The sequence below is a fragment of the Rissa tridactyla genome, chromosome 4, assembly GCF_028500815.1.
Source record: "Rissa tridactyla isolate bRisTri1 chromosome 4, bRisTri1.patW.cur.20221130, whole genome shotgun sequence".
Lineage (NCBI taxonomy): Eukaryota > Metazoa > Chordata > Aves > Charadriiformes > Laridae > Rissa > Rissa tridactyla.
In genome coordinates, this window is record NC_071469.1 from 24,404,182 (window position 1) to 24,430,595 (window position 26,414).

The following is a 26,414-nucleotide window of genomic DNA, read 5'->3' on the forward strand; positions in this document are numbered from 1 at the left end:
TATCCATACAAGGAGCTGATACTTCTCCTGATCATAACTTTTTGACTTTATGGATATCCTGTGGCACTGAGTTCAGCAGGATAGCTTCTAACTCTAGAGAATATAATAACTTTAGTAAGTATTTGTCTATTTTTATAGTATTCTTTATACAGACCCTTGATCTGATATAATGAAAAAGACACTTTAGAATATTTTGTTTCTCCCCATGTACCTAATAGCTCTTGTATTCCTTTCCGGCATCTCCCTTCTGAGATAAATATTTCTATTTTGTGTAGCATCTCCTCACAATATTAACAAATTTTGTTGTGAAAAATGCGGGTTTCCTTTGGGAAAAAAAAAAAAGGGCAGCAAAACCAAACACAGGAAACTCTCTTTTGGCATTGACTTCAATTTTGAAGAAATTGAGATGTCTAGATTTTTATGGGACATTTCATACAAAGATCATCTTTCACTGCATCATCTTTAATTTACAGACAACAGATGATTCTCCAACACAACTTTGAACAAACTTTCTGGGATAGGTCAGAAGCTTTAACCAGATAGGACCGAAGATTAAACGACTTGACCAAGTAAGCTCAGTGAGTCAGCAGCAGAGTCGGAAGGAATAAGACGCAGAAGTGAAATCTCATCTTTTTTAAGCCAACATAAATTTCCCAACCTTCTCTGCAGAGCCAGGATTTCACCTCCGTTTCCGTAATATGCTCCTCTCTCCTCTAATCGCTAAAGCACAATTGCACCAACTGGCTCTTCAGTTACTAAACTTTTAAAGGTGGTGGTGCTGGTGTTTGTTTTTGACCACACGTGTACTTGATTTCACATGATTTCACAAAAGTGTGCTCATTATGCATTATTCTGGTAACATAAGCTTAGGCAAGTAATGTGATTTAAAACTTACTGACACTATAATCCCTTTAAATAGTTCCTTCGTCGCATTAACTTACAGGGAATGAAAATGAAAGTGTAATACCAAAATCGAATCAAGTAAACTATAAACAAAATTTCTGTAGAAAGACAGATCTCACTTCAGGCTATTTGCACCAAGGAACAGGATGATAATGTACAGTATTTGTGTACTTGATCTAGAAATGCTTTAACAACTCCTGTTTATTTGTATGGGACTCATACTAATAAATAATGATTACATTTTCTGTCCGAAATCTTTGGAAACTGTGAAACAAAGTAAATTAAATAAAACCATTGTATTTTTGTTTAGTCTGGAGAAACTCAAATATCCCAGCAGATTTAAATCACCCTTCTTTTTAGATCAACAAAGCTGTTCAGGTATTTTCTTAAAATAATTATTTTTCCTTCTTCTTTTTTATTATTACTGTACTTGATAGGTTTATCACAAACATTTGCAAGCACCAAATCATTTTCAATGCAGCCAAAAAATAGTGGAAGCTTAGCCTGGACATCTTCAATACTTCCTTGGTAATCCTAATCATTTTCTGATGATAGCAACTCTCCAGAATTTTTCTCAAAATGCTTGAGAAATGTTTGAAATGGAAGAAGTGATTCTTTGATTTAATACTCGTATTTTTAACCAATACAGATGGGCATATTTTCCAACGTAGTTTTACCAGGGACATTCAAGCCGGACAGCCACAGTTCTCACATTACTGAGATAATGTTATTGCTATTAATAATCTCAAAGAACCTCTGACTTTGAAGGCATTGCATAGAGCTGCAGATGGCTGCATAAAGGTCATTATTTTTATAGCTGTAACATTAAAAATACTGGAAACTCCATACACATGGCTTTGTTCTGCTGTATGTTTACCTTCAAAAAGCTAGAAATGGATGTGACGGGAAGAATACTTGCAGGAAACATAACACTATATAAACGACACTCTAGTGCAAGCTAAGCTTACGGCAATATAAATATCGATGTTATTAATGCCACCTAAAGTATCGAAATATAATATATACCTCCCTACCTCGTGTGCAACATAGCAGTTTATGTCACCAAGGCATTACTTCTGATGCAATAACTTTTATTTTAAAATGATTTATTGCACTGAAGTCCACCAGGAAGGAAAAAGAGCTTGAGGAGGTGCACGATGGGAGTAAGACAGGATCAGGAAAAGAAAGGAGAACCGGAAGCACACAGAGTTCAATAACATAAATGATCATAGTATCTTTCCAGAGGTTTCTACAGTACACACTTTTAACTGCTGGCTGTAACACATGGACTTATTTTATGTGAATGTGGTTTCCTGAAGTGAATGGAAATTTAGACATTCATAAGGGTTTAGCAAATTGGGCACATAGATATAAGATCTGGAATATATACATAACAGATCTTACGAATAGGCGCCTGGACAAAAACTCTGCCAGTGTTCAATAGACTCTTGCTGTTATTTCAGTGCCATGTGTTCCCATTATCTTCTTAATTACCCACCCCCAGCTACAATTGAAGACAATGATGTTGCAGTCAGTACATTCTTTGTGAAAGGAGAATATATCAATCCTATGCTAAGAGTCAGTCCTGGTCATTCCTTTCTGCTATTCCAAATGACCGAATTCCATTAATTAATTTATCTTAAGTGACAAGAAAGTTTCCTTATGCCAGCTGTACCAGCCCCATCACTGCAGGCATATTTTCAACACTAATACACCAGTGCTTTGTCAAGGCTAATTTTATTTGTGCCTAGAAATGAGGCTTCCATAATTTCTTGGAGATTGTGTAATAATTTTGGCTCTTACAAAATGTCCTGACGTTCAGCTTATTTGAGACAAAGGCTAAAAGAGTAACGATGGCATTCCAGCTAATGAGACAAGTATCATGATTTTCAGTTTCCCAGAGAATACTCAGCATCTCTCACTAGTTTTTGCCTGATTATCTGGAGACAAACGCTTTTAAGAAAGGCAATTTATTAGAGTCTACGAGGAATTCCAGCCCGAGTGTTGCAAGTCTGTATGGCAAAATACACATGTAAGTATTGGCAGCTGGTTCTACAAACTTTCTTTAGATCATTTAAGTTCAAAGTTATTTTTACATGTTTTTGCTGAAAGCTGCTAACACACAGTACTGGGTCTTATACACAGAACTCGTATGTGCTATCTTAGATTCCAGGTGTCTGTATAATATTTTTTGTCTGGCTGTAGGGTGCGTGCTTTTCTCAGTACCCATGTTCCATCGGTGCTCCGAGCAGGAAGAAAAGAAATATATCCCTTTCCAGGTGGCTTATGGGACTTTACAGTACAGTTAAAACTAGCAATCAGATCACAGGTTAAGCGTTTAAACGTGGCCTTTTTGTTGGATGGATGCTCCTTTGCATGACAGAGGAAGCATAAAGAGCTCATAAGCATGTTAAAAGTTTAGCAACTGCTCAATGATGTGTTTGAATGAAGTCCTAATTAGCCATAAGGGATATGGAAAGGATAGTCAGGAGAAGTTACCCCACTCCTTTGATGTCAGTGGGAATTATTTCTGTTGAGTTTGCTGAAGGCCAAAACATCACCTAGGTCTTTGACTACAGGAACTTTATATGAAATGCTTATATTAAACAGAGACTCTCAGCTATTTTGGTCCTATTAGTCACACAAGCACCTAAAAATGGACCATATTCAAATTAATCAATTGCATGGGCTGGTGTTAAATTTCAGGGATTTATGCAGATCAAAATAGTATTTATGGAAGCAAATAAGCAATTCTATATCACTTTAGATACCCTGTTTCCCCAAAACAAAATGTTTTTGAACTTTATTTAAATATTTCTAAAATTTTAAGCCAATTCTGAGCTTAATATCAAAGATAAAATTCATGACTTTGTGTTAAATTTAAGAGGAATGGATTCATCACTAATATCTGACATTCTCTAGTTTTTTGCTACTCTGGAAAGTTAATCTAGAGATCAGATCATCTAGTTGGCCACTCGTTCCTTGGTTCAAACCCTAAACTAGCATGACTCATCTAACGATGAGATAATTAAGAAGATTATGTCAGTACAGACCAACTGAGGAGCAGACCTGCACGTTCAAACTACAGAGTATATATTCTAGCATCATCAGATATCCTAAATATCAAATCAGTAACTGGATGCCATACTTCAAGTCCACTGGAATCATACCCACTACACTACTACAATATTTTGTCTCCAGGAAACACTTGAGAAGAAAAAATTCAGGTATAGATGAGAAATCATCTATAGGATGATCTAGGATCAGCCTCGTATTGCGAAGGTTATTCCAATACACGTTCTTTATTTGGGAAATCAGTTTGGGAAGTTTTAGTACAGAGACAAGTTGTGCAATTCAAGCAAACCAAGATGCTGGAGACATGCATAAAAGCTTTTCCTTTGAAATAAATTTTAATTCCTCCCATGCCTCCAGAAGGAAACTGCTTTTGACAGACTGTATTTTGCCACTGCTTCATTTAATAATTCATATCGACACTTACCAAGGGAGACTGGTCTTTGCTTTAATTCTCTATTGTATGCCAGCCAACCTGCTACCTATTCTTAAGACTTTTATTACTTATAGCTGTTGTTTTGTGGACTTTGCAGGTGATACTGCTACAATTAAACAAAAAAAAATGCCAGCATGAGAAAATCTGATCTTCAGAAAAGGCTTTTATTTCAAACCGTATCAGATTTATATTTTACCTCATACTATATTTTGAAATTAAATCTTTCTCACTCAAAAACCTAGCAATATAATGGGTGATCCTTCTTGATCCCTACGGAGACAGCCACAAGACATTTCTGTGAGCTTAAATATATGTGGAGACCCTGCAAAATAGTTATCACATTCAAAACCTATTGACTTTGACTGGAATTGAAAGTATGCAGAATTTTGCAGAACACGGCCTGAGCCGTGGAAAGGGGACTGCTTCCCAAATTTATTTTAGATCAAGGTCGAATTAGCGGGAGCCAATGTCATATATAGCATAAAATGGAGGCCTGCATCTCACAGGAATAAAACCTTAGCCACTTTGAAGGGAGGAGGTGAAGGCAGGGGACAAATCAAAGAAACTTCTATCGTTTTGGCATGGAATGACTGCAAAACCAGTACTGCTGCACCATTCTTAAACTGGGGGGGGGACACGACACAGTCTTAAATACTATTAAATTCAAGTAATGTGGAGTTGGTTCTCCTCAGGAGCAATACTCTATATGCACTGAAATACTCATGAAAAAATATTCCTGACTTACATTGCTCCAACAGAGAGCAAAACCCTCAGAAATCAACCATGGCTACCCATAATGCCCTTTAAAAATTGATATATACATAAGTTGTTATAGTAATAGTCACTTCGTTACAGTATTCTTCAGATTTTTGCTGTACTTTCTGGACAGCCTTACAACATCTTTCCTCTATTTACTCCAAATTCAGTTTGCATATGGAAAAAATCAGACATTGTGAAGTTGCAGCTTCATTAAGAATTATCTGATTATAGGAACAATTTTAATGTTTGCACTCGGGCTGGAAGTATACAATTGTTTTGCTGGATTTATTTTTGGTATTCTCCCAGGTCCCACACACTCAAGTGGCAGAATGGCCACATACTAAGCACGTGTATGAGTTTCTCTACAGGATGGCATGTTAATCGTCAAAATAAATCAAGAAACTTGGCTCAAACAATTTGATAATTTTGCCGTTTATGGAAGACCAATTTTTTTCACAGTGTATGTTAGAAAGTGGAGGATTATTTTTCATTTCCTGATTTAAAGCTAACACACTTTAAAAAACCGATTTTTCAGACATTCCCTTTGGACTAAATGTTCTACTTTTGATTCTGTTTTCAAAAATGTTGTGGATTTTTGCACTTGCTTTTGAAATTCTGCTAGGGGTGGCGTGTACAAATAGGCAGCTCTTTGTAGTTACCCATTTGATTTGTCAATGCACTGATATCTATGCATTCATTGATCCATAAACCATCAGCACCCTCTACTTTACTTCAGGCATTTCACACAGTTCTGCACATGCACTGCATTTCTGATTCTTTACAGCCCTAAATACGTTTTGCAGTGAGACTCTCAACTGGCCTGACGTAAGGATGCTCACCTTCTTTCTGCTTTACCCTATGGATGAAGACTTGAAACAAGAAGCAAGTCTCTTTTTTTTCAGTTATGTTGATGTAAAATAATTCCAGACTTCAGAAGACTAAACCTGGATTTATACTGGACAAACTCTGTGGTGAAAGTGTGACCAGTCACGCACTAGTTCTTGTTATTTCAGGTCTTACAATTCCTTTTCACATATTGGTAGTGGCGTGTCACGAGAAGATTTAAACAGTGAAAAATTGTCAGGAAGATCATCCTCTATTTCCAGCCAGTAATGTAAGATATGGAGATATTTAGTTCACATTATTTTATTTGCAGCATTGCAGTGCATATAAAGGGAAGAAATCAGGATCCCATGTGACTGTCAGCAATTATAGAGCACACATACTTATTTATAATAAGAAGAATCTTCCTACTGGAAATTGCCAGAAAAGCAAGCAATACACTGGGCTGATGACTTCAACTTGTATAATTACCTGGGGGAAAGGAACTAGAGTGAAGGAAAGGGAGATTTGCTTCTTGTCAAATCAGCTCTAATCTCATTTCCGCACAGTCTAGAACGACAGCTTTGCGCCTGTATCTATTAGTGAACCTGTAGACTCCTTCCTAACGTAGCTCTCTCAGATAAGAGATGTTAAAATAGATAGAATCAAAGGACCATGAAAGTATAACCCTCTAATCTTGGTGGGAAGACCTAGGTTTCAATATATCTAGGGTTTTAAGCATTGGAGGTTAAGACAGCAGTTAGAGAGAGAGAAAGAGAGAGAGCGCAAGGGTGAGAGATGCTGTGTATTACATTTCTAAAAGAACGATCACTTTTGCAACACTGTCGTTTGCAGTTGCAATATGCAGCACAATTGATGTCATTTTGCTAATTACTTATCTAGATTGTTCATATGTATAAAGTCAGTGGAGTTATAAATACGATCCACGGACTCATAAATAATTGTGGGTACAAACCACTACCCTGAATTTCGTTTTCAGAAGGGAATTTAAAGCTTTGCAATTCTGACTGACCAGGTCTCATGTTGCCTATTAATAACTCTCTGCGCGAAATAAAGTCATTTGATATTATCAAACACCGCAGAATTCTTTTGTAATGACACCTTTCACTAAAGTTTTACAAATTGACGTTAGGCTACTACAGCGATGGGCAGAACATAAGATCAAACAGAACAGAACAGAACAGAATGCGGCCCATTATTATTCGGATTGTTTTATATCTAGTTGCAAAACACTATACTTGTTTCTTCACAGGAAACAATGACTAACAAAATGGATACGTTTATTCTTAGACATTAACTGCCTCTGGGATGCTACTGAAATTTGTACTGGAAAAAGGCCACTAAATCATGTATTAAAAGATATCCCTGGTTACCAGCTAGCAAAGCTCCACACACTTTGCTGCCCGTTTCTGTTTGCAGACAATAGTGTAAAGTCTCACTGTAGATTCCGGAGGTAAATATTCACCCGCAAAGCAGAAGTACTCGATTCTCTCCAGTAACATTAATGTCATTTCCTCATACTGTTCTTATCTTTCTTAGACAACACCATCATCAAAATACTCACAACTATAGGCTTAAGTGAAATTTAAAAAATAGCAAATTGATAGAGGACCTCTGCCATTATTCTTCCCACTCCTGCAGTAGAGAGCTCCTGTAGCAAGAGAAATAATTTAATTCACTAAAAACGATCAGTTTGAAATTTAATGCAAGTGCCAAAAGTCTACATTTGTATTGGTAAAACCATTATGTCTGTAGTCACCTGGCAGAAGGAGATGAAGGTTAGGCTGGTAAGTTTTTTAGAGCCATACTACACATCCGTGATGGTCACATACATGTGAAAATCAAGCTTCATTAGATATAGCAATGGTGGACTGTGTGAAAAATGTCATGGAAAATATGTCAGTCGGAACTGGTACAGCAATTGCTATAGACAGATATAAGAAACATAAGTGAAGTATAAATAGATGCCTCAATAAATTACATAACCATGCCTACATGTGAATCTGAAACACCAAACTGTGACGCAATCAACTACAGCAGTGCTGTAAACCTGACCTTAGACAAGCGTATGCCCGAGCATTTCCTCAAATGACCAGTTAAATCAAGAAAAGAAAATATTTACTTTATGTGAGAGATTTGAAGAGCAGGGCCCTCTATTGGTTCTGAGGCAGCTAGGGCACAAACAGCTGAGTGTCAGCCCCAGGACGACAATCCTTTCCCCTTATTGCTAAAGAAGGAAGGCTGGCCTACAGTCACGGCTCTGACAAGGAACTCAATAGAGAAGTTTTCTGGTTTATGTTGTGGGTATTCAGCTGCTTTAAACTGGTCCAGCCCTGATTTACGTGAGCGCTACACATCTAATATCAAGCAGCTTTCTGAATCTGCCTGTGCGTCAGCGCTCCTTTGATCAAATGCTGTTATTAACTCCTCCTTCTATCTTTCCTTTGCGTTGTCTTTTTTTACGTCAGGAAAAATAGTGCAGAATTTGTTTCTGATAACATGCTTTTTACAAGGACTTTTACAATGTGACTTAGGCTCAGTTCTGCTTTGTAAGAACAGAGGAAGAGGAGGACGTGGAAGTGAAAGAGCAGTTCATCCTCCTTACCTAATAAATCTTTTCACTTCTGGCAGGGACTGGAAAAATGAGGCTCTGTTAATAGTGGTGGGTTTACCTGAGTCCACCTTTCATTTCATATAGATCGCTGTAGACTATGTCTGGATTTCAAATAGAAACAGAAAGATTTTGTATTCAGCAGGAGAAACCCTGTGTTATTCTGTCCCCTCTTAAGCTTTAAAAATAGTGCCCTTTTTTGTTATTTGTCTTAGACTGTTAGGAAAGATGGGTCAGAGGCTTTAAACACGGTTTCTGTTCTCAGGAATGAAATGTTGGCAAGTAAGAAATAATTCGGGGGTATTTTAATTTTCACTCGTACTTCATTTCTTTGAAACGTCTAATAAAAGACTTGCAAATCTGACAAAATATGAGTTTTCTCCAGCTCCCTAAAAACAATTACTCAAAAAATATGTTTGGTTGAATTTTAGTGCTCATGAAAAGGGAAAACAGATACCACTGCGTGAAGCATCGCACACGAGTTCCCCGGAGCAGTTCTGCCAATGCAGTTCAGCCCCACACCTGTCCTGGAACTATTCACAGAGCTAATCTATGCGGTAGTTATTCCCGTGTGGGCAACTATCCATGAGAGGCTTGACTGAGACCAGCCAAATTCATCTGACTTGTGTTTTATTACTCACAGGAAGCCTGATCTGAAAGAATGAAGGGCTAACATGTTAACTCATACAGTGCCATCTTTCCACTGAGTTTTTTCTGCTCTTTTACAGTTACAGTCACTGAATTCTAGTCAGATTCTTTACTAGACTTTCTGCAAGAATACAAGTAAGCGAATAAGTAGAGTTACGTATTGTCCCAATTATTATTTCTACCAGAATGCTTGTGGAGAATGCTAAAATCATTAAAAAATTGCACACCCTCTCCAACAAAATAAGGGCATATATCTTTAGTATAACCTCCCCCATAAATTATCTCCTTCCTTCATATTAAGTGCCCAGACTTGGTGCTGCTGATGATTGTGGGCATTTGTTGTGCTTGAGGGAAGAGAAATGCCAACCCTCTCACACGTACACACATGCAGGGAGTTTCTGCAACCACTGCCAGTTCAGCCCTCACTGTGCACCACTTCTTGGCCCCTCGCTGGTTTTAGAATCCAGGGTTGAATTCTGCCTTGCCTTCAGCTGCAAGGGGAAAGAGCACACTGCAAGCTCAGACTGTAACGTAGAGTTTGATCAGTGTTTGACCTAGCCAGTGATTTAATCAACAGGACAGCATAAATGTGCTGATGACACGGAAGCAACATCACAATCCTGTATGTTGCAGTGCACAATGATCATTTCCTTCAATGTGTTTCTTATAAGCAAGAATAATAAAGACCCACTTCAGTGCCATTTGCCCCCACTCTATTGTCCCCCCTTAATTGTTTTTTGGGTTTTTTTCGTTACATAATGAATCTTTAACCTCTTTCAGAGGAGAGGTCTAAGGGCAAGAGAAAACTAAATGCCATAAAAGTTGCCAGGATCTATATCATATATTTTAAATAACAAATAAGTTTCATTATCCCCCTTTGATTTATCTTTGTAAAGCAGACTTTCTGTGTATATATACCCATGCCTGAGAGGGAAATTTAAGACTAGTGATTCACTAATTGCTTTATCCATCCCATCTTTACTCTGTATCCTTTTTTTCTTACAGTTAACACGCACGGTTTCTAAGGTCACAAAAACGAGGCCATGGAGTAATATTAAGAGGGAATACACCAAAGCTCACCAAACCGGCCTCACCAAACCAGCAGGGGTTCTGTTGTAGAGCTAACCCTCTCTGAGACAGCAGTAACTCTGCCTGGTGATTCCCATGTGCTATGTCCACCGCAGAAAGAACTGGGGGAACTTCACAGACCCTTTTCTCCCCTCCCAGCTCCTCCTAGATCGCGCATTGCCCTACCTCTCCTTCTCATGACAACTGACAGTCCTCCCCTCAGCCGAATAACAGCTTAGGTGGCTAAAAATGCGATCATTAGGAAACTCCGATTTCCTGTTGCACAGAAAGTTGATTGTTTATCTCTGGGCTTCATTCAGTCTGGACAACTTTGATTACTCACTTTCATCCTGTTTTTCCCACAGTTATTTTCTAGTCACTTTCCCTTTCCTGCTTTTATCTTCCCTCTGTACAGTACTGCAATACTTGACCTGCAAAATAATATGGGAAATATCTAAATGTAAAATAAAAGCTTCCATCCGCATTATTGCTTGTTTTAGTTTGGATAGTATCCTTAGGATACTTTGTGTCCTCAATGACATGACAGACATAACAGAACGAACTCCAGCTGAAAAGAGATCCTTCTTAGCTGAAGAGCTAACTAAAAATTCTGATACAGCCTGTGCTGCCGCATGTATTTAAAAAATAAAGAGAGTGTGAGAGAGGGAAACAGGAGAGAAGTACGCTGCTACCAGAATATAAATACATGTCAATAAAAGTACCCCAGATGGTGGCAGGGAGCATAAATTTCATAGCAAGGCTACAGGTCTTTGCCTTATTTCTGCTTCTAATACGCAGGAGATGCTCTTTTAGCATAGCACTGAAGGAGTTAAAAGAAACGCCTTTCTGTCAAACACGGTTATCATTCAACACAAGACAATATACAGGGCTATACTTAAACACCCCTTCCCAAGATCGCCAAATATTTCTTCCCAAGACCTAAGTAGCTTGTGAACTGATACTGATGTTATCTGAAATTCAGAGGTGTTTATTCTCCTAGTTCTTAAAGAGGATCATCTTTCCGCAGCTGGTTGGCTAGACTGTAGGATGTCTTCTCTCGGTCGGCACACGCACAACCAGACAATCGTTCGGCAGCTTGTAAAATATGATTGCATATGAGATATTGATGGCCTAAGGGAAGTTCTGAATATCAGAGGTTCATAATTAGAATACCTATGCATTTGATCCAATAGAGTTTCCATCAATGTCACAGAGATGAGTGGTTATGAATTTCAGAGTCATCTCTGCTCGTACAGACTGATTTATGCACTTTCAACTTTGGACAAATGAAGGGCGAAGAATTAAAGCCAAACTCTTCTACCTAGAGAGCTCCTTATCCTTGGAGGGGCTCTGAAATTTATAATCACCTCTCCCAGTGCTCAGGATCAAGCTCCACAGTTGGTAACTCATGACCTATTTATGCTCATGCCATCCATCCGCTTTCAGTCATTCTGTCCTCTTATCTGTAAATCCACAGTCACACCATGTAGGATGTGTGGATCTGCTGATAAGAAATTTTTACAGGAAAGAATCTGGGCAGATCAACATTTCTGTTGCCAGAGCTGCTGGCAGCAACTCTAACATCTCATTTATTCCAGATTATAAAGATCCACTGTGCTGATCTGAGGATAGAGCTGAGTGTTTGACTTCTGTGATAACAGACTATCTAGTTGAAACCTGCATTTTGTAATAAATATTAAGTTAAATAGATACTGATAAGGTTATCCAGCGTCGGACAGAAAACAACCATCTTGTTAGCATTGAGATTTCTACAGGCTGTGGGTTTGGGTTTCCTTTGGTTTTGCTTTTGGGTTTGTTTTGGTTTGGTTTGTTAGCTTTTTTTTTTTTTCCTTTTATTTAATTTTAAATCACTGCATTTTCCTGGAATTATACGTAACTAAAAACTAAGGCTCTAGTGTGAAGACAGGCACCCTGTAGCCAGAACTCAAGAAAAAGGAAAAAAAAAGAAATCTAATTGCATCATTCTTTTAAAAACTGTATTAAACAGTTTGTGAAAACTACTTGTGAAAACAGTTCTCTATTAACTCTGGGGGGAAAACACTAGGGGAGAAAAGCGAACAGAATTTATAGACAGTTTACATTTCAAAGTTCTACAGTATCACTGATTGCCCTGCTATCTAGTTAAATAATAAAAAAGGAAGATGTTAACTAAGCTTCGGAAGGCACTAGATTTTGCTAAAAGATCTTTTCCCATTCTAATTCTCTCAGAAATCTCTTTTATTTTTACTTTTTGTTTGTGTCTATGTCCCTGCATGCATGTACGTGCATGTTTACCGTTATGAATACACAATACCACATGAATAAAAAAAGATTTTGATAGGGCACAACATGGATAAAGCACTTAGAGTAACCTTACTGTCAGATGTTCTGCTACAGAGGCTTAGGCATCTCTGGGCAATTATAAGGGACTTGGCTCTGCCTGCAGCATTCAAAGTGCACATATAAAAAAAAACGAGAGGTGTCCATTATGCTTCTTTCTTGCCCAAGTATTTTCAAAGCTATAATGGTAGACACTTTTCTCTCTGACTAAAGACTGTTATTCTATCGCGCAACTGCTAAAGAATAAGGTTCTGAAATTAATTTTGTCAAACAGCAAAAGTCCTTTCTCAAATAAATAAAAAAAAAAAAGACTTTACTGGCAAAATACATTTTACAATTTACTGCTGAACTGCTGCAAGAAGCAGCTCTTCACTGAGCAGCATGGCACAGGGCCAGGATGAGCTATTTCAAAAATCACTGTTGGGCATATACCAATTTGATACACAGGATTTAGCAATACAGTGGGGAATGACCCTGTGTGTCTGTGTGTATGTGTTCACGTTCTGTTAAATTTTAGCAGTCTCTAACTGTATACTCATCTTCAGCATGAGGAAACTTGTTGTTAGACTGTTAAATTTGTTTTGAAGAAGGAGAAATTTATCAGCCTGGAAAACAGCACTTTTTACTTGTTTAATTTACTTATTTTGTGTTGGAAATTAATTTCCTATGGGCAGTTCAAAGGATAAAATGTCTCAGATGAAATCTTTGAAAACATTTAAATCAAGAATGAAAAATTTTATAAGTGTACTAGAGAGATGACTGTAAGCTGTTGGTTAGCCTTATATGTCTTTTCCACCTCCACGTTCCCTTGTTCAATGAATAATGCGGGGCTTACAGTAATGGATCAGTACAACATGATGCAATATGCATATAGAGCATTAAGATATTAAATTGGAGTCCTCCAACAACCCGATCCAGGTTCATACCAATTTTCATAGCAATTCAGTTATCAAAGTGGCATTTTTTATTTTTTTTTACATAATTATAACAAATTATAAAACAAACAGCAAGTTTTCCACTGATATGGCTCAAGAAATAATGTTTAGTCTAGGAGCATTTGCATCTAACTCCAAAGCTAAGTGGTTGAAGATAAGAATAAGGTTAAACCTAGATCAGTCAATGAGGTGGCCTGTGAAACCAGACAAACAAGACTGCTAAACGGGGTACATTTAGCTGGATGCAAATCTCTCAATGACACAAGAAGCACCACTTAGGAAAAACTTCCTAGATCACAAATGAAATTACATGGTACTACTCACAAATATTCCTTCATTTAGAGACACCTCACATGGCTTCAGCTGGCATTTCAGGCATGCAACAGGCTTAGTAAAAGCACCTCGCTTACCAAAATCGTAATTCCTTAAATGACATGCACACCCAATGCTGAGTCTACAGGTAGTTTTTATAGAAGTGTACCTGTGTAGGCTGTGTCTGTGACAAACGCCTATACTGCTACAACCCTCATAAGGATACAATTCTAGTCTAATGACTTGTACCTACACAGCTTGTTTTTCCATACCCACATGAAGAAACTCCTAATGAAAGCACATATACATTAGTATAACCAGAGACACACTGTTGGGATTGTATCATCTTCAATTACAGCTAAATGACATCACTTTTGAGTATTCAAATTATTACTCACATGAGTAATCTCTAATCATGAGAAGAGTGTCTGTGAAATTAACTTGCCAGTGAAAGAGAGGAGGATTGAGTCTAGAGTCAAATACATTAATTTAAAAAGCAGCTTTTCAGCTGTGAAGTTCTACTTCATAAGCACAGGTAAGTTTGCTACAGACTCTTTCCATCGACCTTGGGAGCGATACCTCTTGGGAGCGATACCTCTTGGGAGCATCTCGGGTTTTTTACCCAGTATAGAAACTTCCAACACACTGAAAGAAAAATATAAGTTTTTCTTCTCATTTAATTTGATTTGCAGTTCACCCCCAAAATTAATTTTGAAGGAAAATTAATTATATATGCTTTGAAGGGTCTGACGGAGACTTCTGTGATTACAGACAAAGTCACAGTCACCTATATATGTAACACACACAAATTATTTATATGTATGTATATATACATAAAACCTGCATTTCTTCTTCAGAAACGTATATTAAATCTCTTGTTCTGTCACTAAGATGTTAATATAAAATTGTACTTATTTTTTGTTGCATTCATTTTCAATGACATTGTGAATGTCATACCCATTCTAAAACAGTTCTCATACTGCATTTCTTTTTCTCTGTAGGAAACGCATGCAGGAAATCTCAGTATTTTTAACTCTGAACCTACAAGCCTGTGGTTGATGATCCTATGACTGCAGCTTGACCATGGTTTGGTCTTCTGCAACCTGTGTGAAGATTGAGGACTGTGTACGAACATAATCGAAAGCTCCCAGCAGTGCTAGGACACACTGTGGGAGCGCTGGGTCCTTTCTCCACACGGGCAGCCCTTTTCCACATGGTGTCTCTTGGCTACCTCTTATGGAACAGCTCAGCGAGGTATGAGCCACTCAGGCGGCTACGTGGTGCAGGACTGGAAGTACTCTCAAGAAAAGCTCTTCTCTTAATTTTCCCTGTTGGTTTTGGTGAAGGAATGACAAAGGCTGCCAGCAGGAACTGGGAGTGACACTGCCACACACTGATTTCAGTTCTCAGAAGGTGCTGATGAGGGTTTTCATTCAGAGCTCTGACCTTTCATGCTTTTAATGGGTCATGTAGTACTTCCGTACAGTTTACAGCATTTACTACAAGAGAAGTGTCCAGCATCAGCCTGCCCAGACCTTGCTGAACACCGATATGCATGACAGTGAACGGCTAATGAGTCCGAGAGATGGAATTCCAAAATCTTTTGCCTGTAATTCTCCCTCAAGAGCCCTGACATTTAAAAAGTGTTGTCAATTTTATCTGCATAAAGCTCGTGGAATAGTTTCAGATTAATTCAGTCATATCTAGCATGTTTTAAGGAAGGAACTGATATGATGTCTATACAATTTTGCGTTTTAAAGATAATTAGATTACCCTTGACAACTTGGCCACAATAAAGAACTTTGACCAAAGAGCAGAACTTCTGCCCTTTCATCCAAACATTTTCATTGTGATATATTCGCAAATAAATTATGACAAAAGGAACTAAATGCCCTCTTCCGTATTCTGTGGCTCAAGGTATGTCCCTGCCTGGGCCGGGATTTGTAAAACCAGACTGCAGAACATTACAATAATCTGAAGATTATTGTCCAAACTACCTTTCAAAATGATTTTCTTCAATTTTTTTTTTTATTGCAGTCTTTAATCCATAACTGTTGCAGAAAATTACAATGATAATTTACCTTGTGAATAGGTAGCTGGTGATTAAGCATTATGAAAAGTGGCGTACTGACTTGAAGGCCAAGCCAGAATATTATCTGCGACCTTTAATATGCTGCTTCGTAAGGAACAGATCCTACAAAATACTGACCAGGGCCTGTTGGAAGCAAGTCACCTCTCACCTGGGGCCAAAGTAAAATCAACACTTTGCAGGACCGAGTCTAGCAATGATCTGATCCTGTACATCAGAAGCCTGTTGAGTTTTGACTGCAAGGACTGAAGGATCAGTTTCAGTGACAGTGTACCTCTGAATGATCAACAATTCTCTGTGCCGTACGCTGTTATAAATACATCCTCGCATTAAACTAGGCTAGAAAGGGTTTCTTCTACAGCAAATTAATAAATAAAGCAGTTACAGCTTGAAGTAAAATATACAGGAGATAGTTTCTACGTAGAGCTGATAAATAGCACATGATTTCTTTTTAGAAGAGATATTTTACAGACCTCTTTATGCATCATTAAGTTTTCACGAATGCTGAATAGAGCATGATGGATTTGTTTTAAGTTGTTGCTAGTATTTAATTTTGATTCAGTTCAAAGGGCCATGTCAGAAGAAGGAATCGAAGAGACAAAAAACCCAAAGTGTTAGCTGGGTAAAACATCAATAAAAAAAAAAAAAGAAGGCAAAGAAGGTCCTAACACCTTTCACCAGTGGCTGAAAATATCAGATTAAATTGCACTATTCCTGGGACATATTGTTTGATGTGACTAGAATATAATTTGGTAAACAGAATTATTTCAAACACTTCTTTCCTAAATATTACCTATGGATTAAGGTTTGAGTTTGTTTTAAAGAAATGAATAAAACATGCCTGCCAAGAAACATATTTTAATGATGATTTTTTCATTGGTTTTCTGTAAAAGAAGTCAATTACTTGAAAGGTGTGGGTTACACACAGCTGTAGGGGAACTAAAGCTCATATCTTCAGTGTATGATAAATTAGCCTTCTTTACATTATTCTTTTCTACGTTTTTTTTATAAGACAAAAAAAAAAACAAGTATTTGTTTCACCAAAAGAAAAGAAAAAGCAATTTTTATACCTCTGAGGCAAGTTCCAGCCCTTTGGGTTTCTTGAGGAAATAAATAAAAAGCATTGGCAGAACGACTCCTAAAAAGACTGCCCAAGGGGGACGCAAGGAAACACCTAAACCCATCATATTACCGAGCGCTGAGGTAATCAGCTACAATCTGGGAAATGTCAAACAATGGTATACACCTACCCAGAGATATTGCTGATCAAGTCCTCAACTGCCATTTACAATCACTAACTAAAACATGGAATATAGCCGTGGATATAAACAAGAGACAAATTAGTATTGGGAAGCTGGGTTTAATAATCCCCTAAAAGAGACCATCTGTTTATAAAGACCCCCTTTTCCTTGATCTCTGACATGTATTCCTAATATAGACACAGCTGGATATTTTTTTTTTTTACATTTTTTAAACACCCTGCTACTATAAAGTCTACTTATAGTATATCTGGTCTGAGTGTTTGTCTCAAGTTTCAGTTATTATGTAAGCACTCAGGGGCAATAAAATTTCACATAGAGTCAGCCTGCTTTAGAGTAAGTATTAAACCATCAGACGGACATAAACGCAATTCCTTCATTATTGATGTTTAAGATCACTGGATAGTTTTTATTTTCCTGATTTTTGCAAATGTTCATCATATTATCACCGGAATAGCTGGAATTGATTTAGAGTTCTTTTCAAGTTCAGGATTCATGTTTGGAACTGGAGTTTAGTTTTCTTGTTTTCCTGTTTAAAACACTAGGAAATCATATTACCTGTAATGGCTATGACATTGATAACCTGACAAGCTAGGTGATCTGCAGGTATAAAAGACCAAATCAATTTATAGCCTGTGTTTCCAATCCACTATGCTGAAGAAAAAGGGAAAAACACCACCATTGACTATACACTTCCCACAGATAGAGGTCACTAATGGACTGGATTTGAATCCGTCTGGTAAAAGCCTGAAAGTTACATGAAAGTAATCTAGTGAAAAATGAACTCATTTTGAGATTAAAGAGGTAGCAGAAAAGATTAAGAAATAAAGCTCTCACCTTCCTGGAAACAGTATTATCTTAAGTGTGCCTTCTTTCTAGTCCTTTAAATAGAAAGTGCAGTACAGGAAAAGCCTGATAGCGATGCTTGTTTGAACTCCTTTTTGTTTTCTTGACTTGGTAAAACTATGCCTCTCCTTCTTTTCTGCGGGAAGGGTAGGGAAGTCAGCCCTAATAACATCCTACAGTTTAGGTACTGCTATTTTAAGCAGTTAAAGGCAAGCACATTCTTGATTCTCGAAGGAAACCATAGCCTATGTAATGCAGATTCCAACTGGGAGGGTGTAGGGTTGCGCAAAGGAGATATGTCTACATCCTAAATCAAACTATCCAGCAGGCCAGGATATAAATGTGACTTGTAACAGTGGCTCAAATTAGATCCAGACTCTCAAAGCCAAACACAGATAACATCACCTTATACAAAATATAGGGTGTGGGTGTATGTGAGGAGCGACTCTTAAGAATGCTGGGTGCATTCCAGCACCACTTCTTCTTGCTGCAGCCTTGGACTTTGGAAAACACTGATGGCTGTTCTAGTCACAGGTAGTTTTACAGACACTGTATTTGCACAGTGCTCTGACTTGCTTCACCTACAGTACTCCAGGCCTGAACTCTCTTACTTTTTAACTGTCTCGCTACCACATCAGGACAGAGAACAACTGTTTAAATAGCAAGCCTCCAACAAATGGTAATGATGTCTGAAATCTCTCCTCTCACACAATTTTCAGGAACAACACTAACACTTCAACATCACTTTTGTCACTTAGAAATGGTGACTTTTAAATAACATCTGTTGTATCTCTTTGGTTATGCAAAGATTACGCCTCAATGATAACATTGCATACATTGACTCTTTAAAGGAAGAAAGGAAAGAAAGGTGGATAAAGGCATAGGTACAGTACCTTTTAAGTGTTTGAAAAAATGCTAAGGTGGATTTTTCTCCTTCCAAAACTAGATATATCTGAAACCAATTCATGAATTTTCTCTGAAACTACAAATATATAAAGGTGCGCTTGGAGAAAGACCACGTCAGTGAATGAAGCAAGGAATTAAGTCCACGGAAGTTTGGGGGATGTTTTTTTTTTGTCTGATTGGTTGGGTTTTTTAATCCCAAGTAGCAATCAGTCTCAACCTCGAAACTGGTTTAATTTCCCTGCAAGCACTGTAAAGTTAGATACAGTAAATAAACCTCTCTAACACACACCCCGTCTTTCTGTGCGTGTGTGTGTACACGTCTGTGTGTGTGTGAGAGGTCTGACTTGCTTTAATATCTTTTCCTGCTCCTCGTGTAAGGAACCTCTCCCTTTCTATTTAGCTGAGCTCCGCATTGCAAAAAGCAGCATCTGAAGAAATCTAACCAGTACCTTCCATACACAGTACAGGAATTTACACGGATTTGTGCCTTGGATTTATTAGCTTATTGTAAGCTTTAAAACAGATTTCCCCCATTAAAATTAATTAAAAGCTCCTGTTGACTGATTCCCACTCTGAAAAGAAGGTGGAGAGTCTTACTCTTTTACTTTGCTGCTGATTTCTTTATCTTTTATGGGGTTTTATCTCATGCTCTACAGAGGTCTTTTCAGCTGTTTGACTTCTTTTTGCGATCTGTTATTTTTTGTTACCCCCCCCCTCCCTTCCCCCCCCCCCGCAGTATTTGTTACTATTTTGCCAGAGATCACCGTGTAACTCAGCAGATCAAGGAAGGGCTCCTTTGTATTCCGAAGTCCTGATCCAATTCTCTTAACCTCGCCTCCACCCACTCACCACCAGCCCCGCTCCGGAGGCTGCTGATGGGGATCTGATGGATCCTCCTGCCGGGCGCAGCTCCCTGCTCTCCCCGTAGATCTCTTTAAACACTTTCCAGCGCCGAGCTAAGCCGACTGCCTCTTCCGAGCAAAGCTCATCTTTAAAGGTCCCGTTTCTCAGAACCACCTCCCAGATAATACTAATGGTGGTGGCTAACACAGGCGCTCTGCCCCTTCCCCTGCAGCAGGGGTAGTTCTCGGCTCTCCCTTCCCCGCCCGGCGCCGTGCGGGGGCCACGGGTTGGGGGGGGGGGGGGGGGTGACGGGGGGGGACCGGGTTCGGCACCCTCCCGGCTCGGCACTAAAATGCGATCGGGGATCCGGGAGCCCCCTGCAGCTGCGAGCGCCGAGCCCCGCTCTTAACGCACACGCCGGTGGAAAATAACCCGGGGACCCCGCTAACGCTCGCCGCCGGCCATTCATAAATTCGTGCGTGTGTGTGCCTGGGTGCCGCACACTCGCAGACGTGGGGCTCTAATGAGGCGGAGGCGATGTTCCTGACACGCCACCTGATCCCGGCTCCTTAACTTTGCCTTCTCGGAGAAGGCAAAGGGCACCGCGGCTTTAAATCGCCCGAGGCTAGAGTTACCAGGAAGGAAAAGAGAGAGAAATGAAATCCCAACTGTACCTGGCGGTGTCTGGGAATCCCTCGCCGGCACCAATCATAATCCCCCTCCGCGCCTCTGGCCCCCCACACCAAAACTTTTCCGCCGCCGCCGTTCCTCGGTGGTGGCCGCCGCCCTCCGCGCCGCGCAGCGCGGCCGCCCAGCGCCGCTCCCGGCCGGCCCCGCTCCCCGCCGGCGGCCGCCGCCGCCGCTCCGGAGCGACCCCCGCGCCTCCCGCGCCTTCCTCCGCCCTTACGAGGCAGCGGCATCGTCCTCCCCCCTTCGCCACCTCCTCCTCCGGCGCGCAGCCCGCGGCTCTGGCATCCCCAACGCACTTTCTCTCCTCGATTCGCTCGCTCTTCCCCCCGCCGCTCCTCCTTCTCCGGTAAAAAATAAACGAGAAGGGACTGCGGGTACGCCTGATCTTGGGGTTGCTTTCTTTCTTTTTTTTTTTTTTTTTCTCTCTCTCTTTCTGTCCTCTGGAACTGGTGGAAGGATCACATGAGGAGCAGGCACGGAGAGCCAGGACCCTTGGAAGTCGGAGAAGGCATCGGACACATATGTAAGTATACGTGCGAGTCCGTGTGTCTGGCTCCCTCCAAGTCCTGCGCCCGCCTTCAGCCGGGATTGCAGGCTGATCTTAGCAGTAACGATGCCTCAGTTCTGACTATTCCCTGCTAATGTAAGTCGTGCCTTTTTTTCCTCCCTGCCTGACACCCAGGGAGATGTTTACAGTAATGAATTCAGTTGATAGCCATCTCTCTCTCTCTCTCTCCTGGAGTCCCTCCCACATTTGTAGTTTAAAGAATGCTTGGAAGGCAGGCTGCAACCTAAAGCTTTCCAAGAGGCAAAGTCAGGCTAGGTTTCTCTTTTTCTTTCTTTCCTTTTTTTTTCCTTTTTTTTTTTTTTTTCCTCCCGCTTTTAACCCATTGCTCGCTGAGGGCACTTTAACGAGCTCCGTCCCTTTGGACTCGCCCTACTCTCGGCGAGGAGAACCAAGCGGGCGGCGCTGCCCGGGGGAGTGGGGTGGGGGTGGGCAGCCCCCGGACCCCCGCCCCGCCTCTCCGCGGAGCCCGGCGGGCCGGGGCTGCGGGAAATGAAGGTGCGGATATCGCCGCCCTTCGCGGCGGGGCTACCTCGGTCCCGCTGCTCTGGGGACTCTCGGGGGTGTATCGGAAGGGAAGGCGTGGAATGAGCTGAAAAACTCCCCGAGCTGCGGTCCTAGCTGGAGATGCCCTCGCTAGCAGTAATTACAGCCGTGCTCTCCACCAACATGGCGATATTTCATGTGCAGCCAGCGACAAGCCCCGCCTCCCCCACCCCCCTTCTTTCCTTCTCCTTTCCCCCCCCCCCCCGCTAACTTTTAGGTAGGCAATAGCAGCACCGAATAAATATAACATAGAATAAAAGAAAGTCCAACCCTCAGGGAAGAGACGGACCTCCTTTAGTATTCCGTCTGATTTCCATCATCAGTCAGAAAGACTTTAAAACCGCTGGAGAAACCACCTTTTGCCCTAAAGCGCTAACAAGCGCGCCCCCCCCCCCCCCCCCCGCCCCATGTCTCCTGCAGCACATTCAGTGCTGTTCATGTGTGTGCCTGTGTGTGTATATACATCCCGGGCTGTCTGCGCTTGTTTCGGGGTAACCCCTTCCCCCGCCGCTCAGTTCCCTGGTAAGCTACTGCCTTGTCCTGACAAGTCCCTTTAAAGGCAGTACTATTTAAAACCGAGAAGCACTTGAGCCATAGGATAAAGTCGTCAAGGTGGGACGTGGGGTGTGCGAAGAGAATTTGCTTCGGACTCCCCCATTAGTAAAGAAAATGCACAATAACGTCTTTTCCTGCGAGTTACTTTAAGAGAGGGGCTGGGGAGGGATGGAGGAGAGAAGAGGAGAGCTGATCAATGCCATGTGTCGAGGAAACAGAAAAAGCAACTGAAATGCCTCGGGGTTTGCTTCCCCCTCACCCCCGGCTGCTCGCTGGCTTGCGTTTTCTGCTCAGCCGTACCTCAAAAGCTGAATCACTCGCCATTGTCTCTGCACCTCCTTCGCCCTTCGCTTGGGGGGGGGGGGGGGGGGGGGGGCTAAATTATTCAAGACTTCAAAGGCTTAACAAGCCGTACCCAGGAGCCCGTCGCGGAGCCCCGGCGAGGGTCAGCCCTACCGCGCTGTGCTCGGCGCTGTTTCTGCCCCCCCCCCCCCCCCCCGCGCCCTGCTCTCCACCCCCTTGCCCTCCGAGGGGGCTTAGGAGAGCCCCCGCGTATTGATAGCCCCGTGGCGAGCCGCGCTGCCCGCCCGCTCGGAGAAAAGGTTGGGCCCTCACCTACACGGATGCGCAGAGCGTCGGCCGGGGGGGGTTGGGGGTGTGGGTGGTTGCTCGGAAGGGGGGAGCGCAGGTAGCCCGGCGTTTTTTCATGGGACTCGGCGAGGGGAAAGGAGTCGAGGGCAAGACCCCGCTCCCCCCCGCCTCCCGCCCCGAACCGCTGCTTTGGGGGCCGGGATCTGCTCTGGGCCCCCGGGGTGGAGGGGAGGGAGCCCGGGGCCCGCCGCGCTGCTCAGCCGGCCGGGAAGGAGCGGGTCCGGCACGGGTCAGACCCGCGGGGGGAGCCTGTGTCCCCGGCTCGGAGAAGGGGCTGCTCTGAAGTCGAGTCTATGCTTGCTGCTCCCAGCTGGTCCCGAGGGATGAAAGGATCAGGAGCCCCGTAGGGTCCAAAGGCGAATGAAAAACCTTTTTCAAAGGCTGTTCTGGGTCCTTTTTGACTGTTTAAGACCTGTCGTCTTTTTTTTTTTTTTTTTTTAAAGGCTCTGTATACTTTTCAGAGCGCTTATTTGCGCATGATTTATATCTCTTTCCCAAAGCTGATAGACAACCGGTGCATTTTCTCGTGAGAAAAATCACCCTTATAAGTCTCTCTCACCCTCTGTTCACCCATCCCTTCTTTCTCCACGTCCCCGATATTGGCAACCTGTCGGCAACACATAAGGCAGAGCAGACCTTCATCGATTCCAGGCATTTCTGCCCCTAATGCCCCTTACCACGGAGGAAAGTGGGAATGCTAAAAACTTCTGCAAGGCTGCCGGCTGCTGCCCTGCCCCACGGGCTCAGAGAGGTTAGGCGGGAATTATTCCTGTTCCCCTCCCTGCCCCTGGCCCCTCAATCAGCCCACCCTTCAAATCAGAGAAAGATACTCGGGACACACTTTGGTCAAATCAAGATCGTGTCAATCCAGAAAGTGACTTAACTAGCCGTTACCTGCTCCTGCGGAGGTGGGTCCTCCTCGGTAGGTCACCCAAAGCCCACCGGGTCCGGCAGGTTGAAAGGGGAGAAAGTGGCAGAACAGCTGGGCTCCGGCATGGTATTATTTTAGGGATCACCACCAAGGTCTCTGTTTTCCATAGCTGCCAATGGTCACCATCACCCAAGGTTTCTCTCAAGGAAAGGAGGAAGGAAATTTTCTTTCCAAGCTGCTGTCCAGCCGGTCATTTGACCCTGACACCCACCGATGACACTGAAGAACACCCTGCTAAAGCGGTTAAACGCCTCGTAATTTCCTTTCTTCTATTTCCCCCGGCGGCTCCGGCGCAACGCCACAGAGCGATCTTATCGCCGTGTGATCATTATTCACCGGTGACAACCAGAGATGCAGAGCTCCTAAGTGAGGGTGACAGATTTCAAACGCGGGGCTGCAGCATACTCAGCCTCAGACATATTCTTCCTCAAACTTTGCCTAGCAAGCAAGTCAGCGGCTTAACCCTTTGCAGCCCTTTCTCTTGCCCGGGCACCGAGACCTCAGCCCATGGGGGAGCGCTTATTTGAGAGGAACCGCAGCGCACACGGCTGCTTGGCTGGGGACTTTTTATTACGTGTCATTTTCTATTCTTGATTATTTTCAGTTGAAACAAATCAGAACCGCCAGCTCTGGGGAGCAGTTGGAGAGCTGAATACTTCTCCTCTGTGGTTAGGGGCTGGAAAAATCCTCTCGGCAAAGCGGATCTCTTGGGGACTCACCTGTGGTCCCTACTTTGTCACCGAGTCTGGTATGCAAACTGTCACACGCATCGCATGAATCCCTCTCACACATGCATATACAGAGCTTCTGCACTTTCCTCAGCATGGTGTGGCTGAAAGTATAGATCCGAAAGTGCTATTTCACTCAGACCTCCAGATTCAACTCATTTACAGGTTATTAATAACAGCAGAGAAAGGAGCAAGCGAGAAAGAAACATATTTCCATGAGGGAAAAAAAAAAAAAAGAAAGAAAGAAAAATAAAGCCTTTTTCACACATGCACTTTGTAGTCAAAGGAAATATTTACCACCAGCAAACTCCAGCATGTCAGAACATGGTTCCTCCGAAGCAGAAGAGAGCCTTAAAAATGACAGAAAAAGCATGTGCAATTCAAAGATGAAATGAAGTGCACGAAAGCTTTCCAAACTCAGTACCACCAGCTTGGAGACTGATGTCAAGACAACGCTGTAGCACTGTAACATGAAGATGTAGAGAGGGAAGCAAGGAAATTAGCAAACTCCATTGGATTTCTAATATCCATTTATATTTTTTTTTTTTCAGTAAATTATGATGTTTCTGTCACCCTTCTTTACCCCCCTTCCCCCCGCCAAAAAAGAGGGGGGACCTCTAACTGCAGCTGAGCGACACTGAGAGCCCGGACGTGGGATGGACTGCTGGGAGCTCCTTCCAGAGCCCCAGTGGCCACGCAGCAGGACGGACACGGAGGCAGGTCGGTGCGTGTGAAGGGGAATCTGAGTGCTCCCTTCAGTAAATGTGCAAGATAAGGCTGGACAAGGAAGAAGAATAATCCTACAGTGAGCAAACGGGGAGAAAAAAAAACTATTCTCCTCCCACTCACATTTCTAAGTTTCGAATTTAAGCACAACAATCAAATAAACCTCCTTTGAAGAGCGTTCCCCCCCCACCCCCCCAGCCCCTCTCCAGAAAAAAAAGCAGACCCTTCAGACATTGCATATATCCCTGTGCTATTTATAACAGCGGGTGACAGGAGCGGAGAGCGTGGCAAGACCTGACGGACTGAGGTTTCCCAGGCGGGAGGAGAGCTGCCACAGGCGCGCAGCGGGGAGCTCCGCGGGCGCGGAGCGGGGCCGCCTGCACGTCCCGCGGCGCGGCCAAGGTGGCAGCAGAGCACAGCGCTAGGATGCTCGGGTGCTCGGATGCGGCCGGCGCCGGAGTCGCAGCGAGGGGAAACTTCCCCCGTTTTCTCCCTCCAACACACTCTGTTAAAACTGGTAACCCTCCCACCCCCCACTTTCAGTCTTGATTATACTCTGATTACGTGGACTTCAAACACATACACACACACACCCCCCCCAAAAAAAAAAAGTGTGAAAGGTTTTTATTTATTTTCAAACTGCTTTGCATGGTTGAAAGGCTGTGAACTGAAAGGTGAATATAGAAATGTATTCTCTTTAAATTATCTGCGATCATACAAGATGGCTAGCCCGGAGTGATGGTCCACTGATCCACAATACAATCTCACTTATTTTAAAGAGAATATGAAATGGGGTAACATTAAGAAAGATTATAAAAATGAAAGTCTCTCTTTCAATATTTTCTTTTTCCCCCGGCTATGTTGTTAGAACGACTTCCACAGCTTGCAAGAGAGAGGGCAAAAGGAGCTGAAAGTAGTTCTGTAACTGGGAGGCTGGTCTAAAAGATACTGAATAAACTAAATTTTTGTCAGTAATGTCAAATGTTGGACCAGGCCTTAAATTCATGCAGCCATCAGAAGATAAAAAACTCAAACCGAATTCTTCATCAAATTTAGGCAAAATAAGTTTATTTTTATTATTTTTTTTAAATATTTTGAGGAAGGGAAGGGAAGGGAAGGGAAGGGAAGGGAAGGGAAGGGAGGGGAAGGGAA

At 42.0% G+C, this 26,414-nt stretch overlaps 1 protein-coding gene across 11 annotated transcripts in view; it reads right to left on the reverse strand.

The window, feature by feature from the left end:
• FLRT2 (fibronectin leucine rich transmembrane protein 2) overlaps positions 1–25,049 on the reverse strand; it is a 67,256-nt gene extending 42,207 nt beyond the window's left edge. For 2 of the 11 annotated variants that reach the window (XM_054199555.1, XM_054199557.1), the window contains exon 1: positions 23,772–24,382. The gene's annotated coding sequence lies outside the window, so the exon portion shown is untranslated. Of the gene's footprint in view, positions 1–18,112; positions 19,732–19,791; positions 20,131–20,544; positions 20,708–20,777; positions 21,817–23,771; positions 24,383–24,833 lie in introns of those variants that run through there. The other 9 variants (XM_054199552.1, XM_054199556.1, XM_054199559.1 and 6 more) reach the window with 7 other exon arrangements.
• Between the last annotated feature and the right edge of the window lie 1,365 nt (positions 25,050–26,414).